A 19126-nucleotide genomic window follows, 5' to 3' on the forward strand; every position below is an offset into this window, starting at 1 on the left:
CCCTGTGAAGTTAAAATAAAACAGAATATCATAATGTTAAGTCTATTTATTATTAAAGAATTTGTCAGTAGGCTATTACAGTTATTTTGGGGGAATTTTTTTTTTTTTTTTTTTTTTTTTGCTGATCCGAAAAATGATCCGATCCGTGACCCTGATCCGAGAAACGATCCGATCCGTGAGTTTTTTGATCCGTTGCACCCCTATGTTTAAGGGTACCCTAAAAAGGCAGATGTTGACGTATGGTCAAAAGACGTCCCAAGACATCAGTTATATGACGTCTTGGGATGAGACTGCGCTGCTAGCCGTTTTGCCTGCCAGCTTCGCCAGCTTCACTTGGTTCGCTAACTGATGGAGAACGGCCACTATCAGCCGCCGGTTCCGCCATTGACGATGCCAAGGCAGCTGTAGAGAAGGCTAGATGCTCTATCCTGGCGTCGGACAGTGAGGAGTGGGCGAGCTCTGTGGACCTCCCCCCTCTGCCCGCAAGTTGTCAGGGAAACGGGGCAGCATCGAGTCGGAACTGATGCGTCTGCTCTCACGTTCTTGTCAGTCCATTTGTGTTCGCACACCACTGCGCAGCGTGTTAATGCAGACATCATTTGTCATCAGTGCGTTTCAAGCACGCTGTGCAGACTGAGCGAGAATGGCAGGCAAACAGTTTTTATGTTCATAAAGTTTTCTCACCGGTGAATGACACATGATGTAATCCAATAACGTTGTCACTGGTCAACTCGATTCTGGTCTGTGCACATTCATGTGTTTTGAGGGAGGCGTGGCTTTGGACAGCGATTTGTAGGAGCATATGCTAGCAGGCTAAAGTTAGCATTTTCCAAATCACCTATTGCACCTTTAATAAACACTTTATTTTGATGACACCACATACATTCTACTGACTAAGTAACTTTGCAACTACATGTCAACTTATTCTAACCCATGCTTCGCTTCGAGATTTGTGGGATGCACATCCAAGGCAAGAAGCTCCTATTCCACCACATCCCAAAGATGCTCTTTTGGGTTGAGATCTGGTGCTGTGGGGGACATTTAAGTACAGTTAACTCAAGAAACCAATTTGAAATGATCAAGCTTTGTGACATGGTGCATTATCCTGCTGGAATTAGCCATCAGAGGAAGGGTACATGGTGGCCATAAAGGGATGGACATGGTCCGAAACAATGCTCAGGTAGGCTGTGGCTTTTAAACGATGCCCAATTGGCACTAATGGGCCTAAGGTGTGCCAAGAAAACATCCCCCACACCATTACACCACCACCACCAGCCTGCACAGTGGTAACAAGGCATGATGTTCTCATTATGTTTACACCAACTTCTGACTCTACCATCTGAATGTCTCAATAGAAATCTAGACTCATGAGACCAGGCAACATTTTTCCAGTCTTCAACTGTCCAATTTTTGGTGAGCTCTTGCAAATTGTAGCCTCTTTTTCCTATTTTTAGTGGAGATCAGTGGTACCCGGTGGGGTCTTCTGCTGTTGTAGCCCATCCGCCTCAAGGTTATGCGAGTTGTGGCTTCACAAAAGCTTTGCTGCATACCTCGGTTGTAAAGAGAGGTTATTTCAGTCAAAGTTTCTCTTCGGCCCATTCTCCTCTGACCTCAACAAGGCATTTTCGCTCACAGGACTGCCGCATACTGGATGTTTTTTCCTTTTCACACCATTCTTTATAAACACTAGAAATGGTTGTGAGTGAAAATCCCAGTAACTGAGCAGATTGTGAAATACTCAGACCGGCCCGTCTGGCACCAACAGCCATGCCACACTCAAAATTGCTTAAATCACCTTTCTTTCCCATTCTGACATTCAGTTTGGAGTTCAGGAGATTGTCTTGACCAGGACTGCATTGGCAGTTGCATTGAAGCAACTAATTTATTTTTTATTTTTTTCATTGGGTTGAAATACAGTATGACCTAGACCTTGTGACAGGTTTTGTGAGACTCACCTGACAACATAATGCATCTACTTATCAGAAGTGACTGGGTTGATATGGAACTGGATTGACGTTGCTGTCTAGCAGGTTATGCGTGCACATAATGCAGTGAACATTGGCTGACTGACAGCATTGAGTCTCAGACACATTATCCCTCCCTCTGTTAGACCCCCTGCTATTAAGTTTTCTATTTATGCTTGCGTATAACGTCAAAAGTTTCCGGCTGTGCTGTGTTTGGTATTCAGTACTACCATTGGTGTTCTTAAGTTCCCTCCAAGTAGTTGCTTCATGTCTAAAGAAGCTTTAATTGTGATTCATGCATTTATATATTTATATACATAGTGCCATGTTGGTATTCAGGTCCTCTCAGGCATTAAATCACACTGTCTGTCATTTCTCCCTTGCATGGTTTAACAACCAAAACAGAGCAATGAGATTCTGATTGGCCCTTATGCCTCGCGTTCATTTTAATGAAACTCACACCATTGTGCAGCCATGAGCAGTCGAAAGACATATTTCACCGCAGCACTCTGCTCTCACAATTCACTTATTTCTAACTGCTTTACACCAGACAGATGGGTACATAAATTTCCCCACGCAGCAAATATAAATACCAATAACAATAAATGCTGCTTTAAAAATGAAGGACTTCGCGAGAACGCGCACCTCACGTGGCTCGAGAGATGAGTAGCAGCTGTACAGTCACGCACGCTGCGTGTTGATTTCTGAAAGAATCAATAACTCAACAGCGCAGTTGAGCAACAATCTGTTTTCATCTCATCTTTCAAATTCACTCTTAAAACTTTCTTTTTGCTTCAACTCCAATAGGATAAGACTGTCAAATAGGGCTTGCCAAATGTAGACTATATCCAAATAAAACTTCAACAACCCATTTGCCAAACGACGTGTGGGTTGTAATCTGCGGATCAGAAAACACGCCGGCCAAGTTGTTGCCTTTAATATTTCTAGATAAAATAAAAATGCGACATTCCACACCTTGACCTTGATAAAGTAGCTTTAGAGTTTACATAAGCATGTAGCGTGCTTTTCTTCCCATTGCTGGATGTTAATTCTACTGAACAGCACACAGACTACAGTGACCCTGTTACATCTGTAATGAGGTGATCTCAGCTGTAAATGATGGTATGATTATTTATTTACCTGGAATAGCCCCCGTGTATATGTTTAAAAGCGATTCATCCATCTTTGAAAAGCTCTGTATGCCTTTAGGGGGAAATAAGAAATAAGAAACAGTAATGGCATAGTGGGAGTGAAAAAATACAGCATTCAATCAGTGAATATGGTTGTTAGTGTGATGGTCAGATACTATGGTGGCTGTTGCAATGAATGAATGAATGGAAGAATGAATAATGACAGTAAATAGAATAGGTCTTGAAGAAGCTCATGAAGATGCTTGAAGCTAAATTGCATTATTTTTGAAAGTAATTCAGATTGCTTGTACACATACACAAACATAATTACTTAAACATGGTAGTCAAAATTATTATTTAACATTATTGAACCAACCTATATAAATCAATGAATGCCACCAAAACTCATTTTTATGAGTTAAACCAGACTTTTTAAGGTAAAAATTGCAGGTTACCACGTTTTACAGTGCAAACCATTCAGTGTTTTCCCAGAAACCCTTGAATGATCAGCTCACTTTAGCTCATTGCTCTCTGGTCTTTATGAAGATGGACCACACACTTTTGACCCATATCAATCAGCTGTTTAAATTGATTTCATCAACCAAACTCATTAGACAATTGATTAACCTTTTACCACTGACTATTACTGGACAGTGTGGAGTCAGAAGAATAAGAACTCATGTACATCTAGCCATTGAACAAATATTATGATAATTTGTTCAGATCAGCCGACATCTTATTTTCAGTCTTGATTACACTATTGATTCAAAGCACGTATACATTTATGCATCAATGTCATAGTTAACCTTCTAATGGGACTGCAATACATTAAGAGACAGATTAGTACTTTTCTCACTTACCGATACTAAATTGTAGCTCTCTAACTAGAAATATGCATAGATGCCACATTAGTGATGTGCCTATGGCGGAGTGGCGTTTGCCATATTGGAATGGTCAAAGACAGTCCGTGAACACTTGAGAGAAAGTTGAGCGTGTTTCCTCAACCGTAGTTATATGATGTATGAATATCTACACCTGCAATAGACTTCAGCATAGGATTTAGTTTAATATTAACATCATACAACAAGACGAAGGTGTAAGCTCACACAATCATTGTTTAAAATGCTGTGATATCGAGTTAAAGCATAAAAACACAACCAACACATTCTCACCAGTTAAATCTAGGCGTTTTTTTGCACAATGCTGTGGCATCTTAGAAATTATTTTACTTTAAGATGTTTTGACCACACCAAGATGGCAGATGAAAGTGGCATCTATACATTATACAGGTTTAGTTGACGTCATTCAGAAAAACAGTTGATCATTGTGGGCAGTGATATAAAATATTTGCTAAATTTGCAGGTGTTGCATGTTGAAATAATATTTTTTTTATTCATATATATATTTTTTTTATTTTAGAATCTTTATTTATTTGAAAGATAGCCTTTAATTAGGCTCTATGTAATGTATGCATTCATTAAATATTATTATTTATTCTTTTTAACCCATTGCAATGTTTTAAAAAGTTCATCGTGAGCGTGGCATTTCTGAATCTATAGCTGTCAAGTTAATGGTTAAATTGCACTTCCACTAGACTATATAATGATGCACTGACAATAGGCTACAGTATGCTTTATTAAACACCTTGTGCGTCACTCCCTCATGTACGCAGAGGTTTCCGCAGAACCCCTTACAGTTCTTGGAAGGAGAGAATACGCTGTGATTCTTCATGGTCGCTCATCTGAAACGTCTCTTTTTATTGTAAATTGCAAACTCGGTACATAATTTATTATCTCATATGCGGCTACGGACTATAGAAAGAACACTGAGTGACTGCTATCGTCAAATGTGCGCTAGATCAAATCCGAACACCGTCAAAATCATCGACCGCTGGAGCACTGAAACTTTAGAGAGAAAAGATGGTTTGAACTGAGACTTGGCTAACGTCTCGAGACTCAACAGAGCTTCAGTGAGAACATGTGAACTCGCCCTCGTGAATGTTTCTCTGGGGAATTCTGATCCTCTCATCCTCCCCTTTCGTGCCGAAACTCATTTGAATCAACATCACGCGATTGTCAACATCGTGAAGCCAACGTTTGGGATTTTTGGGATTTGAATTTCTTTCAAATACTCAAAGGATTTAATGGTCTACACGAATATGTTATATTGCAAGCTGACCAACATCGCTCTGTCTTAACTAAAAACTGAGGTAGGTTTGCCCTTGATGTTTTAGCATTTATGTCGCGTTTTAAACCATTTTCCGGCATTTATATCGAAAAAGTGTGCTGTTGAATTTATTGTTGAGTAATTCAGTCAAAGCAATAATGCATGAATGCATCTGTGTCAGCGTCATTTGAATTCCCGGATCTCACGTGCTGGATGAAAACGATTATCCAGGATTGTTTATTAGGAACAGAAATCGTAAGCAAGAACGATTCTGATCCCTAAGCAACGACTGCTGTTCCATTAGTTTTAGTACTTTTTTGAGGAAGACTTCTTTGTGAAAAAAATAAATGCCTATTGCATTTAGGCTACTGTCCTCAACAGTTTTGCCAAATGATGAGTTAATTTCTGATTTAAACCGAGTTATAACATTTTTAAACGACTTTTCACTTGTTACTTTTTAGATAGCTTAAATGTAATCCAATAACTTTACCATGACATCGTCAGCTATCGATATTGATTCATAACAAACTTAAGTAAAACATCACACTATCAGTCTTCGATTCATTTTAAGTGAGGCATGACAACATTAATAATGACTCGCGCTTAGGTTAATACAGTAGCTACAACCGATTCATATGTGGGTTTGATTCCCATCTCAATTCCCTTGATTGAACTAGCGCAAAAGACTCATTCGTCCAGGAATCTGACTGGTTGCCCTTACTAAAGAGAACCGACTCATAAGAGTCGCTTTGTTCGTTTGGAAACAGGACTGCACTGTTTGCACTGTAAGTTTTCTGAATAGTACAGGAAACACTTAATACGTCTGTGCTTTCAGTTAAATGAAGCTATTTGTATTTTCTCTAGAGAATTCATATCAAAAAAGGGCTCACCTTTGCTGTGGTTGCGTCCGAAAACTGACGGTCTCTGTCCATGGTTCTGAAGTAGCCTACATTAACCACTGCAGAAATAACAACCTACCTAGTTCAATTCTTCTAGCGAGGATAGTTTGGATATTTCTGACACAGGTGAATCTGATCCTCACAACAGATCTCTGAGGCTTCCCTTTCCTTCACCACCCACCCCATAGAGTTCTGCTCCTGTAGATGGCAGTGCAAATCAAATATTTACGCTCAATTTGACGAGTCGTCGTGATAAGTTCCTGTCAGGTCGCTTGTGAAGCGGACCATCATTGTGGACTAACACGCAAAATTGCTCTTTCAGGCACGTTGAGGACCGCAATCATGTAATTGCATCCTTCAGTAGCGCGGGATCTTTCTCGCAAAGAAATTATTTATCTATTGAGCACTTTGAAAGCATCGGGCTATGTAGTTTCCATTCTCACAGGCATGTTTCCCGCTTTTTTTAATTGACTAATGAAAGGTGGAGAGAATATATGTACCTACTGCATATATTGTATGTGTTCTATTTCCATCAAAAGAATGACTCACTTAATCACCAAGGATCAAGGTGCCATAGAAACCATATATGATAGTGGGTGATAATACATATTTATACAGTATATTTAGTTCTAAAAGCAACTTCAAGGTCATGTTTAACTCACAGGAAAAACATACTGATCAAGTAGGCTACATTTTATTCTAATGTACACCTCATGCTGTGTATATTCAGTATATATTGTTCATATTTAAGACAATTGGACAGATATTAGTGGTATATGTTCAAATTTAAAGGAATTTTTCATGCAAAAACGAACATTTTGTTATGATTTACTCATCCTCTTGTTGGTTTAAACATGTTAAAAAAAGGTGGTTATTAGAAAAAGTCATAGTATAGTCATTTCACTTATGTAATTTCTTTTATTTAGAAAATGTTCTGTCTTTGTTTGTCTGTGTTTGGTACTCTCGAGCTATGTTAATTCGCCCATGGTTCTGACCCTAGTGCCCTCATGAGGTTTCAGAGATCAAAGCTTGAGCGGCAGACAGCTCCTCCTCCACTTGTGACTAATAACGTCTCAGAGCACTTGTTTCATGCAGAACATCAGCATCATCACATAAATGATCCCAGAGTGAACAGCTGGGCTGCCTTAATATCTATTACCACCACGAGTCACTGGGTCAGCCCTTCTGGATGCCTGTGTCCCAGTTGCCCTGTTCAAATATAACTTTGTCCTCAAGACTTTTCTCATCTATCTATCTATCTATCTATCTATCTATCTATCTATCTATCTATCTATCTATCTATCTATCTATCTATCTATCTATCTATTAAAGGGCTACACACATGTGGAACACATTCTAACACCGCAGCGGGCAGCCTCTGCATGGGTTATACCATGTAAGGGAGTTGCCACCTCCTCTTCCAAATAGAGTTGGTTGGGTCCATAGCCCGTCTTTTTTTAAAACGTTTTCTCAGGTAGTAGGTTACCGAGAGCTGGGCCGGCGATACTATAACTGTACGCATCAGGGAGGATAGAGAAAGAGGCCAGGAGGGGCTGAAAAAGCCAGGTTGAAAAAAAGAAAGGGATTGGAGGAGGATGCTGCAAAATGTGATAAATTACAAATTTATTTTTCAAAAGGGACAAACACAAGTGGCAACAGGAAAAGAGAGATTGGCTTAGTATAATAATAAGCATTAGCAACGCTGCAACGTAATTATTTGGCAAATACCATTGTAGCTTTGTCAATCTATTCACCAGCAAAATATTAATTGTAATTAAGGCAAGGCACGGCAGGCAAAAACATTTTGCGATATTTTCCTTTTTTTCAATGACACATTTACTGTAGGTCTTTATCTTACTACACTTTGTCTGTTTGCGTCTGTAGATTTCTCATAAATTCATCAAAAGTTAAAGGGTTAGTTCACCCAAACATGAAAATGATGTCATTAATGAGTTGACTCACCCTCTTGTCGTCCCAAGCCTGTAAGACCTCCATTCATCTTCGGCACACAGTTTAACATATTTTAGATTTATTCCGAGAATTTTCTCTCCCTCCATTGAAAATGTATGTAGGATATACTGTCCTTGTCCAGAAAGGAAATAAAGACATCAACAAAGTAGTCCATGTGACACCAGTTGGGTTAGTTAGAATGTTTTGAAGCTTCGAAAATACATTTTGGTCCAAAAATAACAAAAACTACGACTTTATTCAGCATTGTATTCTCTTCCGGTTCTGTTCTCAATACAACTCTCCTGTTCAAACTCGTTCAACAAAATGAACAAATCTTTTTCCAAGTCAATTCGTTCATTTTGTTCGTTGAATGAATCAAATGACACGCAAAAAGATTCGTTCATTTTGATAAACGAGTTCGAACAGGAGAGTCACGAACGTGCATTACAGAACAGAGCAAGGCCACCATTTGAGCTCATAAACCTTTAAATGAGCGATCGTTTCGCTGGATAAGACCCTTATTCATCGTCTGGAATCATTTAAAGCCCTTTGAACAGTTTGCAGTTTGCACCGAAACTGTCTTTTGGACCTTGAACCATTTGGTGCCCAGTAAAGTCCATTATATGGAGAAAAATCCTGGAATGTTTTCATCAAAAACCTTAATTTCTTTTCGACTGAAGAAAGATCAGCAAAAGTTGTTTTAAAAGTGAACTACTCCTTTAACTTATACTTTTGTTGTGAGGGAAAAGGTATAGATGGAAAGTTAGGGAGAAACAGACTTGCAGAAATGCTTGTGAAAGTTTGTGATAATAGTGATAAAATAGGCCAGTGCACTTGTTTTTTCAGTTAAGGTCCACGCAAGTACGGTGCAAAAGTAGCAGGTGGTCTTTGGATAAGAAGTGGTCCTTATGTAGGGTTCCATTGTGGGCAAGCGATGTATACATTCATGAATACAGCATCACGATGGTCTTTTCAGTGAATGGTGCTTGTCTCTGTATTAGTAGGTGCTCACGCAGGCTTTCGTCTCTGCTAGCGAGTTGCCCAAAGGCAAAGCACGCTAAACTAAACAGCATCTTGTTTGTCACGGAAAGGGTCATTGCTTTTTGTTTCAGTTAAACAACAATTACATTTCCCGTCCAGAATGCAGTATGCTGATTACAGCACAGCTGTTTCGTACAGAGACACCCATGCTTGTTCCACGCATCTTCCTGTGTCTTAACTCGTGCGAATCTCTTCCCCATCTTTAAGAAGACATCAACAGAAGATCTGCGAGGGACATGGTAGGCGAACGCGTTTCTTAGAGACAAGGCTGGGGTGTGAATGTCATCTTTCCGGTCTCTCTTTCTCTCATAGTGGCATGAAAGTGTCCTGCCCACTCACCATGGCTGACTAATAGTGAGTGGCTGCCAGTCTGTTGGACAGGTTGTGCCCAGTCACTGAAACATTTAATAGCTCATATTCCTTTTCGCTGTGACGGCCCACACAGCACATGTTAGAGAGCTCTTATCGGTACGACCGCTGGCAAATACAAGCGAGACGAAAACAAATGACCCAGGGGGCGGGCCATGTTGTGTGGGTACTTTGGTAGGTAAAGGCACCGTGGGAAATGGGCTCAACAAGGTTGACATTTTTAGTTTGGGCATTCATAACTTGAATTTTGAAGCTAAGATATTACAATAAATTAAATGTAATATTTTTAGAGAGGTGAAATACCATATCAGATCGATTATATTTGAATCATATACAAAATTTTTAGTATTATGATTATTATTGAAGATGTTTATTAGGGCCCAAGCCCTGAAAGGGCGAAAGCCCTATTGTTTTCCTTAGGATACTTTAAAAAAAAAATGTTCTATTGACTATTCGGGCACTTTTGGGGCCCTTAACATGCTCAAACTCTTGAAACTTTGCACATGTGTCAGAACCCACGGCCATCAGGGCCGGGCTGAAGCTGGTACCCAGGCGTGGCAGGGGGGCTCGACAGCGCCCCCTGCAACGGGCTCTGAAAACTTGGTCCTTAAATCAAACACGCTTGCATGTAATAATATGAAACTCTGTACACATATAGATCTCATCGGTTCATATATACTTCACACTCTTACTTTTTACCCTTTTATTACTTTTTTTTATTACTTTATATATATATATATATATATATATATATATATATATATATATATATATATATATATATATTAGGGCTGTGCAAAAATTAATTGCGATTAATCGCATCCAAAATAAATGTCTGTGTTTACATAATATATTTGTGTGTGCTGTATATAATTATGTTGTATATATAAATACACACACATGCATGTATATATTTAAGAAAATGTGTTATTCATATATAAAATATTTATATTTATATAATATAGATTATGTATTTTTTAAATATATAAAGAATTTAAGCGCAAATAATTCTTAAATATATACATGCATGCATAGGTATTTATATATATAAAAATAATTATATACAGCACACACAAATATATTATGTAAACACAGACTTTTATTTTGGATGCGATTAATCGCAATTAAGTTTTGCACAGCCCTAATATATATATATATATATATATATATATATATATATATATATATATATATATATATATATATATATATATATATATATATATATATATATATATATTATATATATACCGGCTTGGGCCGGTAATCGCTGCTCGCAGCTATATTTCAAATTGCATTTGGTTACACGAAATGATAAAAATAAATAATGAAATAAAATATATAATTTGTTTATTTAATTAATTAATAATTAATCATTTCTCAGTGATTCTAATAGGAATTTCAATATCACTATTCAGTATATTATTCATAATTAATGTATTTTTATTACACAATAGTAATAATAATAATAATAATAATAATAATTATATTTATTCATTATTATGGTTGGTGTTGTTGTTTATGACATAATTTCTGAGTGATTCTAATTATACTTCCCATTTCATCGTTCCTTTTATGAAGACAATTTAATTTATTTGATGGGGTTTATTTGTTGGTGAAAAAACATATCAGACCAAATGCATAGACTGATGATGTTTTTGATGATGATAATGATGATGAGGTTGGTTATTATTTTTATTGTTGTTGTTGCTGCTGTTACATCTTTGTGACATTCATAACTTGGCCTTTTCTGATTGGTTCTAAGTGGACTTTCCTCATATGGAGACATCATATTTTATTTATTTATTTATTTATTTATTTATTTTTTGGGGCGGAGGTAAAACACCACAACACCATATCAGATCAATTGCATATATACATATTATTATTATTGAGAGTATTTTTATTATTTATTGATTGCTCAGAAATCAAAAGAGAAAAAAAAAAAATCTAAGTAAAAGGTGTTACATGTTTAAATAAACCTTGAGCTCTCTTTAGTTTTGTGAAAGCGTCTCCTTTAGGGACACCAGTTTAATTGTTTCCTCCAGTAAACGGTTTAAACGAGATGAACGTCATCTATTTGCTGACAGATTTTTTTTTTGGGTCCTCCACCATTGGGATGACATGAAGGCCAGCTGGAGCTCATTACAAGTTGCAGACAGGCTGGATAAACTCCTCGATCGCCTGTGGGAATCTGGCGCTCTCCAAGGACGGAGGGAATTTACATCTTCGTGGACCGTAATTGGTGTCGTGTCTCGTTAATGCCGGTTGTGCTTTTTGGATTTTTCCAAATTTACTATCCCTCCATAGGTTGAAGAACATTACAAGCACATTAGCGTAGACACACGCACACGGACCTCCTCCGTTACTCCTGGCATGAAACATAGCAATTAGCGCATTACTAAAATCACCATCAGGGGTATTGAATGATGTGAGAGAAGAGCCCCCTCTGAGCTCTGACTGAATTATGTAACATTACTCTGATGACATTTGGCAATGGCATTTGGCAGCAGTGAGCAAATTGAAGAGGAAAAGCTGCATTTGAGAATCTTCAGTTGAAATCGACACCAATGTATGCCGGATTTATACAGATTTAGATTTTTCTCACTTTCAAAACTAATTGCACGTCTCTCTTCAACAGAGAGTGTGATTTCAGCTCTCATTCACGTGCAACCTGTGCGGGATGAGTTGCATGCTGGAATTTAATATTTAGGGTTTGGGGTTTGTTCAAACCCCTGAGCCTATGTACAGTATATGCGCAATAGTAAAAGGATTGACTTGGCAAATGCAGCTAATTACAGTATTTATCAAGTGAGATGAAAAAGACCAGTTTCGGTTCTTGGGAGTGAAAATTTTTTGTTAAAGTGATTATTGAGCTCCTTCCTAAATTATTCATTATATCCATCTGTACTGACATCTCGGCGGCGGTGTGGAGATCTGAAGAAAGATTTATTGAAAACATAATTTCTCCTTTGCAGATACGCAGAAACATGCAATTTCTTGCAACCCTACACGACTGCTTAAGCACTGAATAACATCCACTGAATACGTTATTTGATTTTTTTTTTTTTTTTTTAAAGAAAGCTGTTTGCTCAAGTCATAATGTTTGGTTACACTATGTAATGTAAAGTGTAGAATATCTGCTATATTAACCAGAAAAAAAATTCTTCTCCATATTGACGCTGAAAGTGCTAAAGAAGATTAAATGTTAAAGGTTAAAAAGGCCTTAACATTTAACGTAATGTTAAGGTTAAAAAGGTTAAATGCACAATCATATCCAATTTTTTAACAGTATATGTATCCGTATTTTTTCTCATCTTTAAGAGAAAATGTATTAATATTGGCTACTGACAGATAAACATAACTAGAACACAAAAATCTATTAAACTAATTGCAATTTAACTAAATTCATATTATATATAATCTAAACAAATATTTTTGTCCAATGTATATTGAGTAATATTTGTATATACATGATTAATAATAATTTTTTTTATTACAATAATGTGTACTTTATGATTTTATGCTATATCAACAGCAAATATACATAGACCAAGTCACATGATTTTCTTTTATTATTTTATTATTTTTAATATTATAAGTCTTGTTTAGCACCCAACCATTTTCTCATATACCATTCAGGACATTTTACTGCTGTGCCAAAAAAAAAAAAAAAAGTTAGTAAAGGTTCATTAGAGAAAAGGAAATCCCCAAAAAATAACTCCACAACTCCAAAAATTGTAAAACTATATTTATTTTACAGTTCTGGCACTTGTACTAACAGTGTACTTACCTAAGAAAGTACTGATTAATATAAGGTAACCATAGGTTAAGTTTAGGTTTAGGTGTAGATTTAGGGTGTCATTGTTACATACATATAGTTAATATAGTAATAACTATTAATTATGTGAAATTGTTACATAATTATAGTATAATATGTACACAGTAGGAAACAGGACTGTAAAATAAAGTGCCAAAGTCTTTGAACGTTCAATTTCAAAGTTTACAATCTTTAAATTAAAATCGTAAAAGTGTCCAGTGCTGTAGCAGAGCGTCATCCTCATTGTGTGTGTGTGTGTGTGTGTTTGAAAGCTGTTGGACTGTGACTGTATTGAAGGGACATTGAGAAATCTTGACCTTTCTATCTTGAATCCATGCTTTCCGTCAAGCAGACCGGCTCTTAAAAGCAAGAGCTGGCCACTACACTAGATTAAAAGCATGCATGGCTCGGGAGTAATATGTTGCAGGGTGCACGTATACACGGGTCGTAGATCTTTTCACTGGACCACTGTCAAGGTTACTTCTCGTCTTCAGCTGGGACACCACTGCAGACGTCACACAGCCCGTCCTACACCGCTTATGTTGGAAATTGGATCTTAAACGTCACTTTAATTTCACCATCACCACGTTCCTTCAGTTTTTAATATGCATTTCAATTGAAAGTAAATCTAAAGGGGTCAAATAATGCATTTCTTAAAAGTTTTCTTATAATGTTCAGTTTTGCACTTTCCATTGACCTTAAAGCAGTGCTGTAAAGAGTACCTGAAAACCTTAAATGCCTAAAGGAGTAGTTCACTTTAAAAAAAAAAAAAGAAAGAAAGAAAAAAAAAAACTTTTGCTGATAATTTACTCACCTCCATGTCATCCAAGATGTCCATGTTTTTCTTTCTTCAGTCGAAAAGAAATTAAAGTTTTTGATGAAAACATTCCAGGATTTTCTCCATATAATGGATTTCAATAGGAAGCAATCGGTTCAAGGTCCAAATGAGAGTTTCAGTGCAGCTTCAATGGGTTTAAATGACACCAGACGGTAAATAAGGGTCTTATCTAGTGAAACGAGCGGTCATTTAAAAAAAAAAGTTTACGTTTTATAAGCACAAATGCTCGCCTTGCTCTGTTGTGTGACGAGCGTTCATGACTCCTGTTCAAACTCGTTCATCAAAATGAACAAATCTTTTTTCAAGTCATGACTCGAAGGGTCCTAGATAAGACACTTATTCATCGTCTGGTGTCGTTTTAAAGCCCTTTGAAGCTGTACTAAAACTCTCATTTCGACCTTGAACCATTTGGTTCCCAATGAAGTCCATTATATGGAGAAAATCCTGAAATGTTTTCATTAAAAACCTTAATTTCTTTTCGACTGAAGACAGAAAGACGTGGACATCTTGGATGACATGGGGGTGAGTAAATTATCAGCAAAAGTTTTTTTTTTTTTTTTTTTTTTTTTAAGTGAACTACTCCTTTAAGTAAAGTACAGATACCTTCCTGCAAATTACTCCATTAAATGTTACGAGTTACCACTTCCAATACAATGTGATTAAAAGTCTTAGTATCGTATAGTACAGTACTTAAAGGAATAGTTCACTTAAAAAAAATTCTGTCATCATTTACTCACCATCAAGTTGATTGGGCTCCATTGACTTCCAATGTAGAAAAAAAAAAATACTATGGAAGTCAATGGGGTCCATCAACTGTTTGGCTACCAACATTCTTCAAAATATCTTTGTTCAGCAGAAGAAAGAACTTTATACAGGTTTGAAACAACTTGAGGGTGAGTAAATGACAGGATTTTCATTAATTTTCATTATATCTATGGACTCGGCACAGTAATATCATCACTCGTGAAAAATCCTCTCCCCCTCTCCCCTGGGGTGGCCACACACACGCACATATATATATATATACAGTATATATATATATATATATATATATATATATATATATATATATATATATATATATACATACACACACATGCTTGTATATATTTAAGAAATATTTTATATATAAATAATATTTTTTTCTTAAATATACATGCATGTGTGTGTATTTGTGTGTATATATATATATATATATATATATATATATATATATATATATATATATATATATACAGTATATACAAAATAATTATACACAAATATAATATATTATATTTTATAAGAATAGATGCGCTACAGATGTGAATGTAAGGGTCATGTTATGTTTCATTGTGTTGTTGTTTTCATTCAGTTTATAGCTCCCTGTTTTCCTAACTAGGTTCATCTGTTTCTCATTTATTTCCCTTGTTTATTCTTGTTTATAAATTCTCCCTTTTCTGTTTCAGTCCTTTGCCCGTTCTCGTGTTCACGTAACGTGTTTTTATTAAACATTCTGATATTGGATATTCTGCATCCTGAGATAAGGAGTTTATTTTTCACCCATTTTGTAATTAACTTTATATGATATCAATTATATTATATAATGTAATAACATATAATATTTTTTATTAATAAGATAATTTCATTGTATATTGAAATTCTCATTATATGATTTTCTTGATTTAAAAAAAAAAATGAAGTAAAATTTGATTTCGCATTACATCTCCTTATTATTAGAAAGCACTATAGGAACCTGGTGTATAGATAACAGGCTAAATGTAAAACATAACACAACACAATATATCCAAATGTATGTGGATCCAGACCTGAATTCCACCAATCACCTTTAGAATGAATTGAAACAGTGAGCCAGACCCCATCAGTCAACATCAGGGCCCAAATGAGACCAAAAACCTTACGTTTATGTTTCAATTTTTTGTGAAAAAAAACCTTCCAATAGGAGTGGAAAGTATTAATACCCATGGGTTTGAAATGAAATGCTCAACAAACACGTACCAGCACGCTCAGGTGTTCACATACAGTACTTATAGTACATAAACTCTCAATCTATCTTATGATGAATGTACAGCCCTAATTTCTCCCTAATATAAAGCAACTAAGTGTGTAGGAATGGGTAATGAAGAATATTATCATGTAGCTTGGCTTTTTAGCGTCCCCCTTTTGAATAATGAGCACTAATGGGCTTAGACTCAGAGCAAAGAGTTATCAGTCCAGTTAAGGAATGAGCTCAGAGCTGGAAATGTAATTATTTTAATTGTTTACTTTCTAACCTCCTTTCCTAAGCAAAAAGCTAAAGTAACAAGCATTAATCTGTTCTCTCCCCAGCCACAGCCTACATGTGTTCTTTTTCATTGTTTTACTTGTCTTTTTATTCTTTCTCTCTGTAACTTTCTCCTGTACTGCTTGTGTCAGAATCATTTTTCTATGAGGCTATGTTTAGAATAGTAACTTCCATACTCTTTTCTACTATTTCTACAGTATTAATTCCTTTTTTTATTACACTTGCCAAAATGGGCATTTTTATGTCTAGAAAAAAATATTATTTTTCTTAAAGTATTCTTTCAGTACGCAATTGTGATTTTTATATCTTCCTTTTCAACTCAATATGATAATAATAATAATAATAATTCATCACATTTATATAGCGCCTTTCTGGACACTCAAAGCGCTTCACATAGAGGGGGGAATCTCCTCAACCACCACCAGTGTGCAGCATCCACCTGGATGATGCGACGGCTGCCATAGTGCGCCAGAACGCTCACCACACACCAGCTTACTGGTGGAGAGGAGACAGTGATGAAGCCAATTGGTATATATATATGGGGATGATTAGGAGGCCATGATGGACAGAGGCCACTGGGCAAATTTGGCCAGGATGCCGGGGTTACACCCCTACTCTTTCGAAAGACATCCTGGGATTTTTAATGACCACAGAGAGTCAGGACCTCGGTTTAACGTCTCATCCGAAGGACGGTGCTCTTTTGACAGTATAGTATCCCCATTACTATACTGGGGCGTTAGGACCCACACAGACCACAGGGTGAGCACCCCCTGCTGGCCTCACTAACACCTCTTCCAGCAGCAACCTGGCTTTCTCAGAAGGTCTCCCATCCAGGTACTAACCAGGCTCAGCCCTGCTTAGCTTCAGTGGGCAACCAGTCTTGGGCTACAGGGTGATATGGCTGCTGGCAATATGAGTCAATATGAAATAATAATAATTACTTCATTAAATGGTTAGTTTCAAAGTTGTTCCAAACCTGTTTGACTTTCTTTCTTTCGTGTAACATAAAGGAATATAATTGTAAGATTATTGCTAAGTGAATGGGGTCCAACGCACCCCAATGACTTTCATTGTATGGAGGAAAAAAATGGGCATTTTTTTCAACATATATATATATATATATATATATATATATATATATATATATATAGATATAGATATAGATATAGATTTTGTGTGTTCCACAAAAGAAAGAAAGACGAAGCACGAATACATTTTAAGAACTCGATATATATAAATGATGTTTTTATGCATTAGCATTGCTCATGTTTAGTGTTGGTTCACTTTTGCTCTCTCTTCCGTCCTCATGTCTCTCACTGGTTCTGTTTCTCTGTGTTATTGAAGACTTGTCTTAGTTTTTCTTCGACTCCAGCTGTAGGCTACTCCATCACTCGTGGGTTTTCGCTTTCGTCAGAAAGCAGCAGTTTGGAATTTTATTGAGCTGCAGAATTAAAAGTATCATTACCGGCTCCGGTACATCTTAGTCGACTGTAGTTAAACAAAACTGTCTGTTGGGGCCTCCGTTAAGCCAGTGGCCTGTAAGTCAATATAACTGCTTTCCTGCCCTGAATCCAAAGCCACACTCATTCACAAGCAGTACCTCCAAAAAGCATTCCTCTATTGCCTCCACTGTTAACACTACTGGCAAAAATTCTGACCTCCTGTAAAAGGCCAACTGCCTGCAAGGTACAGCAATCATATATCCTGACTGTATTTCAGGGTAAGAATGTTGAGGCCATATTTATTCCTAGTCACCAAGCAACACAGAATCAGCCCTTAAAATAGAGCAATAGTAATATTTCATTATTTTTTTCAAATTGCTTTTTAATACATCCCAAACTGTTTAAAGATTTGGGGTCAGTATAATATACATACATACAATACATACATAAACTTACATACATAATATATATATCGAGCCCGCCACGAAGACAGTGTCGTAGCTGAAAACTGAGGCCCTCTTCATCCAGCAGCCAGAGCCCAAGTGCATGACCTGGAAACAACGTCCTGTGAGGAGGGTATTTTAGTGGAGTATGAGGGCCTGGGATGAAGCCCTGCCCATACTCCCGCTGCTGAAGATTAGCTGCGCCAGATTCCTATTTGGTTTGAGGAATTTGAAGGGGGGGTTGAGTGCGATTTCACTTTTTTTCATTTTAAATAGTAATCTATTTAAATTCTTCTGTATTCGAACTTCCCACAGACGCTGTACTTCGTCAACAATGGATACAATTTGTGTTTGATTACTGTATGTTCCTGAAAATGACGATCGTAATCTAGCTCTCTGTGCTGCGCATTTTACGAAAGACAGCTTCCAGAATCTCCACGAGTTCAACACCGGATTTAACAAGAAACTGTTACTAAAACGTGAAGCAGTTTCAACTTTAAAACCAGAGGCTGCAGTTGTTGGGCCACAATCTGTAAGTAGGCTAAGACTTCATCATTTTCATGTATAATTCCAGACGTAGCCTTGTGTTTTATTTTTTTCAAATGCCAGCGCTGGCTTTATAGCCACTATAGGCTACTAGTAATGCTATTGTGTCTACGACAAACGCGTACAAACATTATGGACCTGAATTTTGTATAAGTACTAATGTTTTAAACGTATTTTTCATGTACACTCTAAAAAATGCTGGGTTGTTTTAACCCAACTTTGGGTCAAATATGG

The 19126-nt window shown here is 36.8% G+C and overlaps 1 protein-coding gene across 1 annotated transcript in view; it reads left to right on the top strand.

Annotated features, from left to right (window-relative positions):
- The first annotated feature begins 4808 nt into the window (after window positions 1-4808).
- Window positions 4809-19126, top strand: part of nlgn1 (neuroligin 1) — a 393533-nt gene continuing 379215 nt past the window's right edge. Inside the window, exon 1 of the mRNA XM_039657612.2 lies at window positions 4809-5303. The gene's annotated coding sequence lies outside the window, so the exon portion shown is untranslated. The remainder of the gene's footprint in view (window positions 5304-19126) is intronic.

This window comes from Pimephales promelas, chromosome 21, assembly GCF_988280905.1.
Source record: "Pimephales promelas chromosome 21, fPimPro1.hap1.1, whole genome shotgun sequence".
In the NCBI taxonomy this organism is placed as follows: Eukaryota; Metazoa; Chordata; class Actinopteri; order Cypriniformes; family Leuciscidae; genus Pimephales; species Pimephales promelas.